At 43.8% G+C, this 14,282-nt stretch overlaps 1 protein-coding gene across 4 annotated transcripts in view; it reads left to right on the forward strand.

Annotated features, from left to right (window-relative positions):
- Nucleotides 1-14,282, forward strand: part of LOC116381453 (zinc finger MIZ domain-containing protein 1) — a 104,762-nt gene that overhangs the window by 28,788 nt on the left and 61,692 nt on the right. The gene's annotated exons all lie outside the window — the stretch shown is intronic.

Below are 14,282 nucleotides of genomic sequence, written 5' to 3' on the forward strand. Positions count from 1 at the left end.
AGGCTACACTGGTATGTTGCATTAGCATCTCAAAGTGGATTTGCTCCCAGGGGCAAATTTTTCACATCAGGTTCAAATTTAGTGGACTTTGATGAGCAAATCTGCCCCGTTGACCAACAGCAGCTTATGACAGTGCTGACTTTTTAAGGGCATGGAGCTGGAGAGTCCAAAAAGGACTAATTTCAAGCCTAACCATGATGCTTTTCTTCAACCTAACTAAGTGGTTTTGTTTGAATCCACAACTTCAACCACATCATTGCGACCGCAGTGGTGTCATAGTTTGACTTCCTAGTATGTTAGAAACGTTACGCCAAGGGGTCCTGACCGAGGCCACAGTATGTGACGAGTTGGGATGAGAACATGTTTGTTGCACCATCCACTTTCAATTAACCCTCCACTCTTGACGTGTAAGATTCTCTTCAAAAGAAGAATGGTTTGCAGACAATTATGAGACGAGCCTTAAAAAATGGCGTTTGTTTGCTCCCCAAAGCTAATGAGCTCGCTTACTGATTGTTAGCAAGCTAACTAGCTCAGAGAGCATCTGTAGCGCTTTATTTGATGTATTACAAAATGCCCTGGGGAGTAAACTGCACAGTAGAAAGAAAATAAAAAGAAGCATGAAGAGCTGCTGTGGCGGCTAACGTGTTAGCCAGAGCTGGCCAGGTACAGTAGTTCTGCTGTGAGTAGCCACTTCTAGCACAGCCTGTTTCATTAGAAAGCGCACATAACAACAATATTGTTTATCTTTAAGTTCTTTGAAATCAGGAACAGGGGTGACACATTTGTTTTGTGAAAGAATTCCTTATACTTGCCGGCTCTGTAAGGACCTTCTTAATTACCTGAGAGCCGCTTTGCCTGGAATTAAACAAAGCTTGTTAGTGGAAGCTGATATCGGCCTCCCCTGTCACTACGGTTGATTTAAAGACTACAACTTTGTTTGCTCGGACATGCTCTGTCGTCCGCTGTGCTCGAGTGTCTCTGGTAAACATCTGATGGCAGCAGTTTGTGTGTGGTCAGCGTCGGCTCACCTTGCAGACCATGTTGATTTCATTAGGGAGCTCCTGGGGGGCGGTGAGCAACAAAGTGCAGAGATGTTGCGTGTGTTTATGTTCTTTGCCGACATCCGAGTCCATATGCAGTCTCACGAATGTGTACACGCACACAGGCACACACACAGAGAAGAAGGTCATGGCAATCCTCTTCACCAGCATGCCACCAGTTCATCCTTACGCAATATGTGGCTCAGTGTACGTTCTACTAAAAGGGAGAATTATGTGGTGGAAAGGGAATGTAATTGGTTCATCCACTGTATTATAAAATGCAGCTATGGCTTCATGGATTAGGAATTGGGACATCCAGCACACACACACACACAGAGACACACACACACAGTCACACACTGGATAGATAAGAGTGGTTAATCTTGATTAAAGCAGTGTGAATGCTGAGAAACATGGTGGCCTGACAAACATCTGCCCACCGCACAGCTGAGTGGGATAAACCAAAGTGATTATTGTGGAAATGTCAGGCGAGGTAGACAGTGAGAGCAAGTGCAAAGAGGGTGGGTACGACACGAACAGGGACACGGCATGAGTGCTCAGTTCAGTCTCTCTCACTCTCAATGACAGATTTTCCCCTCTCACTGTCGATGTGACGTCGCCTTCGCGGAGGGAGAATCTAGCTGGGTTTGATGGAGAGGCTGCAGTGAAAAGAAATAGCAGCGGTGTCAACAAGAGAAGTGAGACTGAGGTCGATAGCCAAATATGATCTATAGAAATGAAGCGTGTGTAGGGCTGTAACCGAGTATTATTCTTTATTGATTATTTTTGGATTATTATTTTTTTGAAATATCAGAAAATAGTGGGGGAAAAAAGTACAATATGACATCTTCAAATTGCTGGTTTTGTCAGACAAGATATTCACTTTACGATGATATAAATCAAAAAGAAACACCAAATGTTCACATTTGAGAAGCTGGAACCAAAACCTGGTCTTTTTTTGCTTGATAAATGGCGATTAATGTTTATGGAAACTGTTGACGAGGTATTGTCTGTCGATCGACTCATCGATTTATCGACTAGCTCTCTCAGCACTAACCAGTTTTGGAACCCAGTTTTATTTCAGTTGGTTGACGTCTGAAGGTTGCCAGGTTTGTCTTTGTCTCCCTTTTGCGCCAGCGTAAGCCCTAATGAATAATTGCTTTCCGCTGTGAAATGTGAGGGGTGCAGACATTCTGTTAACCTCGCTAAAGGGAGGGAAAAAAATGTGGAGGAAGAAAAGAAAAAAAAAAATCCCCTTCCTGTCAGTGGTCTTTCTTTCTCTCTGTTCTGCGAGATCTGGAACTGATAAGTGTGAGGCCTCTGGTAACTGAACAGGAAGGATAGAGGGCCTGGCCTCAGAGCACACATGTCTACGTCCCCTGCCCGGGCAAACAAAGAGAGCAGAGCCTGCCCCTTAACTTCAAGTTTCAAAACAGTCAAGCATATTAGAAGGATTATTATCACTTGTTGGAGTGAACTCTTGTTCTGAAGAGATTTCTGTTGAATATAATAACAGAGAGGCCGGCATTTTGACAAAATAGGACTCGGCTAGATTAATGCTTTGCAGCGGCTTCACAGCCCGGCGCAATCACAACTCCCTTGTTCCACTGACCAGTGTTGAGTCAAGTGGAAGTACTTTATTAAACAAGCACATGGCAGAGCAGTGAGAGTTTAACATTCAACCCTAGCACCCAGAGGTCTGAATGACAAGCTGTTATGCTGATAAACGGGATGCGGCCGTGTTGTAGTGTAGTCTATGCTGGATGTCCCCTGAAGCAGGTGCTTCAAGTTTCACACTCAACATGTGACATTTTTCGGGATAAGTTGTTGAAAAATCAGTTTTGTAGGAACTATTTTGATCTTGACAGACATAACAGATGGGACATTTGTCAAAATGTGCTGTAAGGAAACAGAAATAACGGGCTGACTATCTGTAACTTCAAGGTCCTAAACAGCAGATTCCCCAAAGATAGTGGAAGATCAAAGTGGCTGGAAAGGAGAAAGATCTGAAATCTTTTTAATGATAATCTTCTGCCATGATTTTTAAAGAAAAACTAAATAAAAAATAACCAAAGTACTATGCAAACCATCTATCTATGTATATTTTGCTATTAAAATCACAGAAGCCAGAGATTATATGTAAACTAGCCTGTTTTGTTAAGAATGTCTAACTTATGCTTCATTCTTGTCATTGTTTTGGCAAGCAATTCTGGTGCATTTTATTCCTGTATATATTCTGTGAGTGTCCTAAATCATGCAGGAACTCATTTAACTGGACAGTAATCTCATAGCTTGTGTAAAAGTGGCCACAAAGAAAATACAAAGCACTTTACCCTGGTAAATACCCTGTAGAATGAATTGAACTACTCATACTGATGGTGTCTGAACAGTGTACAACTATCCATGGATGGTGCAGACTATAAACCCAAAGGTTCATCATTGACGTGTAGCAGATGAATGGAGGAATGATTTTCCCGTGCACGACTTGCTGAGTAACCGGGCGTGACAAGATAGCACTCGAGCCACGACGCCTTCTTGCAACCTCTTTGAGATCCATCTATTATCTTATCTTGTCTGGGTTTTCCTCAGTGCTTCCAGCTCATGTGGGATCCCCCACTGATACCACTTCTTCACAATACCTTCAGCTGTAAAGCAACTTTGGGAATCTAAGGCATATCTTTCTCAGAGCTGAGACTGTGGCGTAGATGTTCCGCACTGGTATTCTTCCCACGAGAGACTGCGAGATAACATGCCAGGGTGACAGCTGAATTATTAGCCCATTAGTCACACGAGAGAGAAAGAGGTGGATGAACATGGCATCCGTCAAGAAAGCGCCTCTTTTTATTTTGAGAGATAGCCTCTCGTAACAGCCGCACAGGAATCTTGTAAGTCTCTCCCACGGATGTAGGAGCTGGAAGGCCGGGGTCAGGGAGCAGAGCTGGAGCTATGCCGGTGCTCTGCTGCTGCTGATGACCCGGGCCGCCTGCCCTCGGAACAGAGCAGCATAACACAGAGGCAGAACTCCGTGTACTGGACTAAAAATAGACATGGCGTCAACCTCTCTTTCCCGCTCATTCTTATACGTGCGCCCCAAACCGGCGTGGGCCGCATTGGTCTTCTGAGGCGATCGCAACCGCTGGTGATAGCCAGTGACATGCCAGGACATGTTTGATTGACAGGGTGACCGCGGCGGTGCAAAGTGTCTGTGTGCTCAGGACAGATGTTCTCCGCAGCACGCTCTGATGGTCTGACTCGACATACAGCAGGAGGAAGCCATTAAGCAACACTTGGCTCCGAGATGAACCTCCCCGCTGCTTTGCGACCCTGTTGAATCTCTTCACCTCGTTTACATGTCATGCGTCTTCGTATCAGCTCGAGGTGCAACGGATCATAGAACTCAGGGTTTCTACCAACACTACATTTTACAAGATTACATGTGAACACATAATGATACGTTATAATTGACCTTATATATACTAATTTTCACTGAACGGAGCCTTCGATCGTTAGCCGTTAGCAATGCTGCCCCACGTCCTGTCAATTTCAACCTTCTTATATAGTCTATGATTTAAACATGGATTGGTTGTTCACAATGTAACAATATCAGAGATCGGCGACTAAAAAAGCATAAATGCCGATTTCCTGATCGCCTATTTGACTGAATATTGCCGGATAACGATTGTCAGTAAAACTTTAATTCACATTGTGATGGTTAACGTTAAACTGTGTAATTAATCCACGGTTCAAATGCACGCCGAACCGTCAGGGGGGGGGGGGATCCGTACAGATCACGGATCGACGGTGGTCCGTTAAAGCTCCACTCAAACAAAGACACTGCAAATAAAAAGTAGTATTGAACAAATTCTGTGGCGCTTGCTTCCTCTGATACCGAATTACAGCTGATATCCCTTTGACATGCCTTCCACGGATAACTTGTCGTGTTTTTCCTGCTCATGATGAATAGCCTGAATACGCCACGCTTCATGAGCCAACATATTAATTCATGGCATGGTGTAAATTGCTTTAAAAAAAAGTTGGCATTGAGGAGCTGCTTGTGAATGGTCTACCTCAATGCCACTTCTTGAATACGACCACATTAACAAGCTTTTCTTCCCTGCTTGATGCCATATTATTGCATTTCTCTCTGTCAACGAAAGCTGTTAGTGTGGTCTCATTAGGTCTCACTGGTGCATTCTTGTTGCAGAATAAAACCAAGACCCAACAAGCTTGACTTGACTCCACACATCTCCTGCTAAATGTTCTATGCGTAATATGTCTGCGTAGAGCTAGTAAAATGATGACAGTGGCAGCGCTGCAGGGCCCGGAATTAGCCCATCAGCTCAAATGAAAGTCCTGATCCTAGTATTTGCTTTATTTTAAGTTCCAAGTTTTTGTACTATCATTTTATGTTACTTTTATTTTACTATTCAACAGTATATATAGTAGCTAAAGCACCTATAATCAATATTTTTTTATAAATAATGTATCAAATGACAATGTGACAATATATTAATATGAGATTGGTATTGATCTTTTCATCTAACTCTTGGGAGGAAATCGAATAAGTGACATATCCCTTTAAAGCTCCAACTCGACCAGCTCCAAATACTTCCCAACTCAATCATTTACTTGTAATTGACGTAATTACATTTGCCTCATTAAAAGGATCCGAAACCACAGTTTAAGATAAAAACAGATGCTTTAGTGTGTACAGATATGGTATGCAACACATTGTGACCTTAATTGTGACCATAGGCTTTGATATGAAACATGCTAGATATTCCCAATTTATCTCTTCAATCTCTGAAGCATGACTGCATATCATACAAGGAAGGCGGATCTTTTTGAAAGCTCAGGAATTCGCGGCAGACAGGCTGATAGTCATCAATTTGGGACTTGTTTGGTAATTTTTGGGACCAAAGGCGATGATGAGGATGATGATACTGATGCTAATCCCACTGAAGGGGATGATTAAGTCATCAAGGCAAAAACAGCTGTTTTATGTGCCCCCCCCACACACTTAAGTGAGTGCAATTGACAGCGGAGTTGGAGCTTCCTCTGGGAGGAGGGAGAATGTGAATCTGAGCGGAGGGAAGCAGGCAGCAGGGTGGCCATGAAACATTCATGCACCTGGGGACTCTTTGCGTAAGAAGAGCAAGCTGAGCCAATAATGAAGTAAAGAGCAGAGGACTTTTAATGGCTCTGTTTGTCCTTTTTATGAGATTAGCCTTGGTCTGGCTTCTTATTGCATTAAAAGCATAATTGCATACAGTGAGTTATTGATGAGTTGATGCACTCGCAAAAAAAAGGCCCTGCCGGCTGCAGTGCCTTGTAGAAAGTATTATGTACATTTGGAATAATGTAATTGTGGTTAGCTACAAGATAATTGGTACCACAGGTGTGCGGCCAGTTATAGCTCAGAGCCGGTCGGCAGAAGGTGAGTTATTCCCGGCCCCTCTGGCCCAGACTGCTGACATGACAACGGAGCACCTAATGTGGACATCTCCAGTTGTGGCGGTGGGACAGTTGTCTCTCCTAAACTCATCCCGCTCAGCGGCTGTGCAGCCCGCGTAGGGACAGAAAAGGCCAGAGAGGAGTGGAGGAGTGGAGGAATGGCGAGATGAAGAGCAGAAGAAGGGAGAAGCAATATTTAGACAGCTGCACGTGTATCGCTGTCAGAGGAAGGGGAGGTGGGGGGGTGGGGGGGTATTTCGGTGTCCTTAGCTAGGCCTCAGACAAACTCCCGCTGCAGTATTGATGTCACTGCACCCTCCCGCCAGCAGACTGTAAATCACAAGTCGCAGTCATCTATAGATTTACAAGCACCTGCTGCCTCTGTTCCTATATCACGGCAGTATATTATCTGAACTGGGCAAAACGTGTTCCAACATGTTTTACGGTTAATCCAGTGGAGAATCATATCTGAGAGCTCACTGTCTGTGGCCCCGTTTTGCCGGTACAGTAACGGCGGTTGTGCGAGACCGCCGGTCACATGTCTGTGGTCCTGTGCTAGACTGGCCCTGTTCCTCGAGGTGGTGGATGGCAGCTGACTGCTCCGATTCACTGGGGAGTCGACTCGTGCGCTGTGCGCCTCACAATGGACTGACTCATACGGAGGTTTGTTCAGTGTCCATCTCTCAGACGTTTTACTGGAACTTTCTGTTTGACTCCTTTGTTCCCTCCGGGTTTTGATGGAGACAGTGGGCCTTTCTCATGACTGTGCAGTTTTCTGCATTGTTTGGTCATTCCAACGCAAACGGTCAGTTTTCGCTCCCCTCCTCTAACACTGTTTTCCTGGGGAGGATGTGGCCTTCCAGTCGGTCGCTAGCGGCTTCTTTCACCCAGATATGCACCCCCCCCCCCTTCAACCTGTGGGATTCACTAATGATCCCTCACTGGCTTCCCAGCAAACACAGCCTGCAAGGGGCGATGGAATTCAAACCAGTCCAGTATCCACATATTTAAAAGCCTATAAGGTGCCAAAACGGTGGACAGTACTGTTTAGCTATGGTTCCCAAAGTGGGTGCAGTGGCACCCTGGGTCCCTCAAGGGTCTGCCCACAATTGCATAAAGCACATGAAACGTCACGTTATTAATGTGCCAGTGCATTGGTCTTATTGAAATGAACGAGGAGGCTTTGGTTTGAAATTTCAATGTTTGTAAGGAATAATGATAGTGATAGAACTGTATGCTCTTTCAGTGCTTTATCTTTTATGCTTCCTTTTGAAAACTGCTTTCTGTTTCGGCCACACGTTCTCCGCTGAGTAACCAGTTGTCCTTGTGCTTTTCAATAAGCCCTTTTTGCTTAGCGACAGCATTCAGAGACACAACATTAAATCTCCACCTGCGGTCACTCTCGCTCCCCTATCACATAATAACATGTGCAATATCCGCACAGCAGCCACTAATTGCTGCTGGATATTAGAGCGAGGTCTCCTAAGATACTGACCTTGCTTTAGCCAATCACAACGGAGCGTGTTGCCGGGGTTGAGCTGTGATCAGAAGAGTACCCCCGCAGCACGAACAGGAGGAATTAATTATTCAGAATGGCTGCTCGCACGTTTTGCTGGACACCACATTTAATGACATCTATAATGGCGTCTTTGTGAGCGATTAATAGTGATGTGAGAATATCAAAGCAGAAAATGCACAAAAGTCCAGCCAGCCAGCTCTCTGCGTGCCAGGTACAAGCACAAAGGGAGCGATGGGTGTTTCATGGCAGCATCCAGATATTTTTTTTTCTGTTCTCAAATTCATCACCTAGGATCTTACACATTTTTTTTTACCTTGTCTCTCATTCTGTGCAATCTGGAACATTTTGTTTTCAAACTGACATGCTTGAAACCTATGGTAATGAGATAGGCTTAAATATTTATTGTACGAGGAAATGAAGAGGTAAAAGATTAGAGCCTTTCCTCACAATATTTACATCTCTGCCGCCACTGTTTAGCTTTTACAGCTCTGGGGGGAAAAGGCTGAGTTTTATAATGATCAGTAATCGTGTTTCCACTGACCTTTCACGAGACAGGACAGCACTTTGATGGATTGAAAATGTTTTCGTGTTGGTAAAGAAATGGAAGAACAATGCGGTATTTTTGCCTTGGTGTCATCTTGATCCTGGATGACAACTAATGATAAACTACAGCAAAGAAACTGTTCTCTTATTGAGGAGAAGACAGAGTTTCTGTGAGTTTCACAAAGAGCTTAAAGAGTGCGTATAGAGGGAGGTTGCAAACTTGAGTCGAGATGAAAAAGCTGGCTGGTAACATTTCAGTTTCAAGTGGAGTCTAGTAAATCTCCAAAAGTCAAACTCAAGCCTCACATGTGTTTGTGTTACACTAAATAATACATATGATTCCCTTATAGTTTAAGGAATAATAATAGACAGCCAGTATATAAATTGAGATATATATATATATATATATATATATATATGAGGCATAAAGCAAGAAAGTAGGTTAGTAAGGAAAAAGTGTCGAGCACTGCAGCTCTCACAGCTTTCGTGTGTATTAGCTGTAAATAGTGCTTAGCAACAGCAAGGTTACTGACTCTGGTTGCATCTGCATTATGCTAATGTGATGAGAGCAGGAAGCCAATGGAGGCCAGTTGCGCTGGATCGCTGCGGGGACACAAACGCGAGAGTCATCATGCAAATTAGCAGGATGGCTGATCGCTCAAAAAGTTTAATGAGAGTATAAGCAGCCAAACCGGACCACACCTCCACCGGCAGGCCCGAGTTCTGCTCCGATATTTCTCTCTAAGCAAATGTTCTTATCGCGACCCCGAGCAAAACATGCAAACAATCTGGCCTGTGTGTTTCCAGTCACATGGTGCCTGAAGCGCGGGAGACGCAGCGTGTCTGTCCTGGTATTTCCTGAGGCTGCGTAAACATACATGCACACTCTCCCCCTTTCTTTCTCTCTCTATCTCACACACACACACACACACACACACACACACACACACACACACACACACACACACTAAACAAATAGTCTAATGTGTGATGATCATATTTAATTTTAAAGAAAGGCAAGTGATTTACAGGCAGTAAGTAAAACCTGTAACTATTACATGATACAAGATGGAAAAAAACTAATTAGATTATTTATCAAACATGTTGCTGTTGTATGTGGAATAAATGTGTGAATCTACTTCCTTGTAGTAACTCCTGACTTAAAACAGAGAAGTAAAACAGAAGGAAGTGTGACTTTATTTTGTACGTCTCCTTTTTTTAAAATCTTCTCACACTCATCCAGACACATATTTACAATAAATAAAGGCGGGTTAAAGCTCCAAACAACCATAGAATCCACTTCTTATGCATTTAGCTCACTGAAAAGCATATTTTAAGCGATTACGCCACCATCACTTAAGCCATTAATGGATGTTGTTTGTGTGCGAGTATGATTATTGCGCTGGACTTTGCCAGAGGATGGCCATGCATTAAATCATTATTCGATTTAACCAGTTCAAATGTGTGTGCGCGTACTGGTTCATCTAATTGATTTGGAGTGTTAAAGTGCAGGGTTCAATGAATACTCTAATCAAAACCTTAGAGGCTGTTGCTAAATGGTAAAGAATGATTTAATGTGTCTCAGGCTTTTTTTTTTCTAAGCTCACAGCTTTGTGGATTCTTCTGTGTTTTAGCTCTCTGCTGTAGACTACAGAGGGAGTTCATATAGAAACTGTAAACACAAATGTTTGGATCAAAAGCTGTCAAGTTGGAACACAATTAAATAAACTAAAATCAGGAGCCGTAAACCCACATTTCAACCTCCAGATGCGCTCAGAGATGCCAGTATCTCTAGCCGCTAATCTACTTTTTTTTACCCATTTAGTTGCCATCTAACACATTTCATGGTGCTGATACAGAATCTAAAAATTCAATAGCTGAGCATGTATGCTGGGATTATGATTTGGAGTCTCTGTGGGGGATGTAGGTCAACTGAAAGGCTCTACTTCCTCAAATATTGTAATCCCCATTTGTTCTGCTTTTTCACCAGTAACACAGCTTTGAGGTCTTTGTCAGACTACAATGCCCTGAGCAGGACAGTGGCTCTTAATGCTGTTGTCTTGTTTCCAGATGATTTCTCTCCACGTGTTTGCTTTTTGTTATTTACAAATATATATATTTTTACTTTAGCTCCGCCTATTTCTAACAATTTGGACCAAATTCTGAAAAAACCCTGCCTCTTTTATCCCCTTTTACTCTCAGCTTGAACATTCTGCTCCTTGAGTTGTCCACTCTGCTCTGCTGCGGTGTGCAAGAACCAAAGCAGGTCATGTTTATGGTTGAACTGGGGAACGGGGTTAGCAGGATATACCCATTTAACCTTCCTGGAGACCTGTACAGCCCAGAGAAAGGAAGTCATTCATTTAGTCTGGAGTGATTCAGATTTGTGGAATCGTTACCTGCCTTTTCACTGATAAAAAAAACCCCCACCATCTTTACTTTCCCCAAACAGTTCCACTAATTCGCAGTCGGCCAAACTAATGTTGTGCCTGTTTCTCTGAGCTGAAGGAATAGTTTTGTGAAACCATGCATGATGTACCTTTTATGGAGGAAAAAGGGCAAGGATTCGTCTACTCGCTGCCGTGTTCATATTCTGCTCCTGTGTTGTCTGAACCTGATAACAAGTATGGTGCTAGACAAGGCTGTCCATTGTGAAAAAGGGCTTTTTCCTCCACAAAAGTCATTATGCTGAATCAATGCTCCCCCTGAGAAAGAGCAGGCCGAACGCCACACACTGAGATGGAGGAGTGCGTCAAAATATGTAACAGCCTTAGGCTTCTCCTTTGATGGTTCAGCAGGCCAAGGTAAGCCATATACCTGCAATTATGTGGATGTTTTCAGCTCGCAGAATTCATCTGATGTCTGTCATACAGCTCTGAAAGGTGAGAAAAAAGACATTAAATTGTTTTTAAAGGGTTGGTTCACCCACTAAAACATATGTACTTACTCACCTCTAGGAGCCTTGTGGGTCTTTAAAAAAAAAATCTGCCTCCAACTCATTACAATGGAGGTGAATGGAATTTTTGGTGTTCATAGCACTTTAAAAAACAATATCTTTACAGAAAGAGTGTCAGGGTTGCTCTGGATAATACACATACCTTATTGTCAACAGTCATAGCGGCTATTTCTTCACCAGCAAGTAGTTCTGTCAGAGGTTGGTATCAAAACCTGAGTAAATAAAACAATATCTGTCTGCATGGCTATTAAGTTATACATTTGCATTGCTTCAGCAGTCTTGACAAATGAAGTGAGTGTCGTCCAAAGCCAGTTACAGTCTTAGTGCAAAATTCCGTTTGCTTTATTGTCCCTCTGCAGCAGCTCAGCAAGGAAACACTCTGGGGAAGACACAAAGGGGGAATATTGAACTAAGGAGACTTGATTTCCCTTACTCAGACTGCTAAAGCCTCATATTAGCTTCTGCTGGACTTTTTTTGTGCGTTTTTTTTTTTTTCAGGAAAAGAGAACTGTAGTTTTTGTTCTCCATCACTTCCCATGAACAGGGGTAATGATCAAAGCATTCAGTGTGCATACGAACATGGGGGGGTAATGTTTGGAGATTGAGTTGACACAATGTAATTTAATTACATTTTTTTTTGTTAATCTGGGGGAGCCGACTCTTTTTAAAGTTGTAAAGGCTCACATCAGGAAATGAATGCGCATGTACTCCAGTGTCCTCCATTCATTAAATCATGTCTGCCGGTCTGTCTTTGTCATCAGCCTGCAGCCTGTCTGGGGCGGTTCCACATGACAGCAGCAAGTGTACGTATGGGCAGCAGCACATTTATCCTCCGTGTTCTCTGTCTCATCTTGAATGTTTTACAACCAAGGGTCAAATAACATCTCATTCAAGAAAAAAAAAAATAGGCGGTTGTGTCGAGGGAAGAAGGTATTTCCCCGGTAAGAGAGGCCAGAACTGGATGCTCGGGAAAAGTCTCTCTCCATCTGTCTGCATGACTGCATGGTACATGGAGCTGTGTGGTGGTGAATCTGCTCGAGGGGGTTGCAGAGGCAAGTTGGGGGGGGGGAGCACAGGAGGCGGTGGGGTGGGGTGTTTCTGTAAATAGCCCACCCTGCATTAAGAATCGGCATGCTGGGTCTGCTCTCTGTGCAGTCCTGACCTCGCCAACCAAGCCGCCGCTCACATTTCCTCACAGCGCGGGAGGCTGTGGAAGTCGGCGCTGACTGTTTCTCCTCTTTATCCAGGTCAGATCTGATCTACTCTCACCAGTAAAGCACTGGCGCCCGTGACCCTGCTGCCCTCCTCGCTGCCAGCCAGTGTCAAAACAACACAAGCAGCTCTGCGGAGGGCCTCTGTCGTACCGCCTGCTGTTATGAAGTCACGCTGTCCTCATTTGTGTTTCTAAACATCTACACCCGGGTAAATTGTCAGATCAAAACAAAGTGTCGGCGCGATTTGATTTCCGTATTTCTCCACATTAAGCTGCTGAAAGAGAGTTTGCCTCGCAGCGTATGTGCAGTGGATGTGTGTATGTGCTTGGAAGTAGGTCATTGATTCGGAACTTGGACACTGATTATGTGCTGGCCTAGAAATGGGCTATAATCGTTGTCTCACATACCAAAACAGCTTTTCATAAGTGGCAGTTATTTCAAGGTCAGGACAACAGTTGTGTCTCATTGCTACACATTCATACAGACTTTATTTATCTCTTTCTCAGTTTCAACAGATTGCTGTTTCTAGAATCTGTTCAATCTTGTGAGATCGCTCATTTTGGGATACATTACCACTGGGGAAACAGACTCTGAATATCATGTTCATCTTTGTTTATAGAGACCAGAATGTGCCAAATCTGCAGGCATGCCCTGTTCTGTCCTTGATGGGGGTTTGATGCAGTCATTCGGATGCCATTTGAGCCAATAATGTAAATATTCCAGGTCTTTCAACAAGCCAAGACGTGATCTAATCTGTCTCGGAGTCTTCAGCAAACTCTCCTGCAACATGTGTAAAAAGGGAGTTTTCATCACGACCACGTTGGAGTAAATCTTCTCAAAGCTGGGAATTAACTGTCAGCTAGCATCACCGCAACTCCCTCTCTCTGTCTCTCTTCATAGCTGGAAGCGAGCGCTGTATTAAATTCTGCACTGGATTTTCCTGAGACGCCCTCAGGATGAAGCCCTGATATTGTTTCGTAAACGTAGCTCGGTGTAGATTCAGCTCTGCTTACAGTACAAGCTTATATTTAGCTTGAAGAACGAGTTGTACTCTCTGAATGGTGGTTGAATGAGGTCAAAAGTGCATGTTTGTGTACTTCCTGTTCTCTTCCTTAGACTTGGCGTGTGTGGGTCAAAAACAAACATTGGGAGCGTGCTAGCATAAATGGAGAGTGGCTGTATTCCTTGGTGTGCTGTTGCATAGTTATGGGAACAACTTTTGATAATGTTACCAGGAAGAACTCCAGAGAACAAATCTGACTTTGCATATCATCTCGGGTTTGCATGAGAGCAGCGTCGCAATCACTACTCCTCCTCTCCGTGTGTCCCGCATGAAAGATCCTCAGCGTGCGCCTGTTTAAATGAGCCCTCGCCATGTTTGCATTTGTTTAGGCAGAGAGGCAGAAACCAACAAGCAGGCACAGACAAAATCCTATCAAAAAATGACATCAGCCGCAACAGCTGCAGGCTGTGGCACTGGGAGGAGAGGAGGGAGAGAAAGAGAAGTGAGAGAGAGAGAGAGAGAGAGAGAGAGAGAGAGAGAGAGAGAGAGAGAG

The sequence above is a fragment of the Anarrhichthys ocellatus genome, unplaced genomic scaffold (assembly GCF_004355925.1).
Source record: "Anarrhichthys ocellatus isolate YVR2014 unplaced genomic scaffold, GSC_Weel_1.0 scaffold4, whole genome shotgun sequence".
NCBI lineage: Eukaryota > Metazoa > Chordata > Actinopteri > Perciformes > Anarhichadidae > Anarrhichthys > Anarrhichthys ocellatus.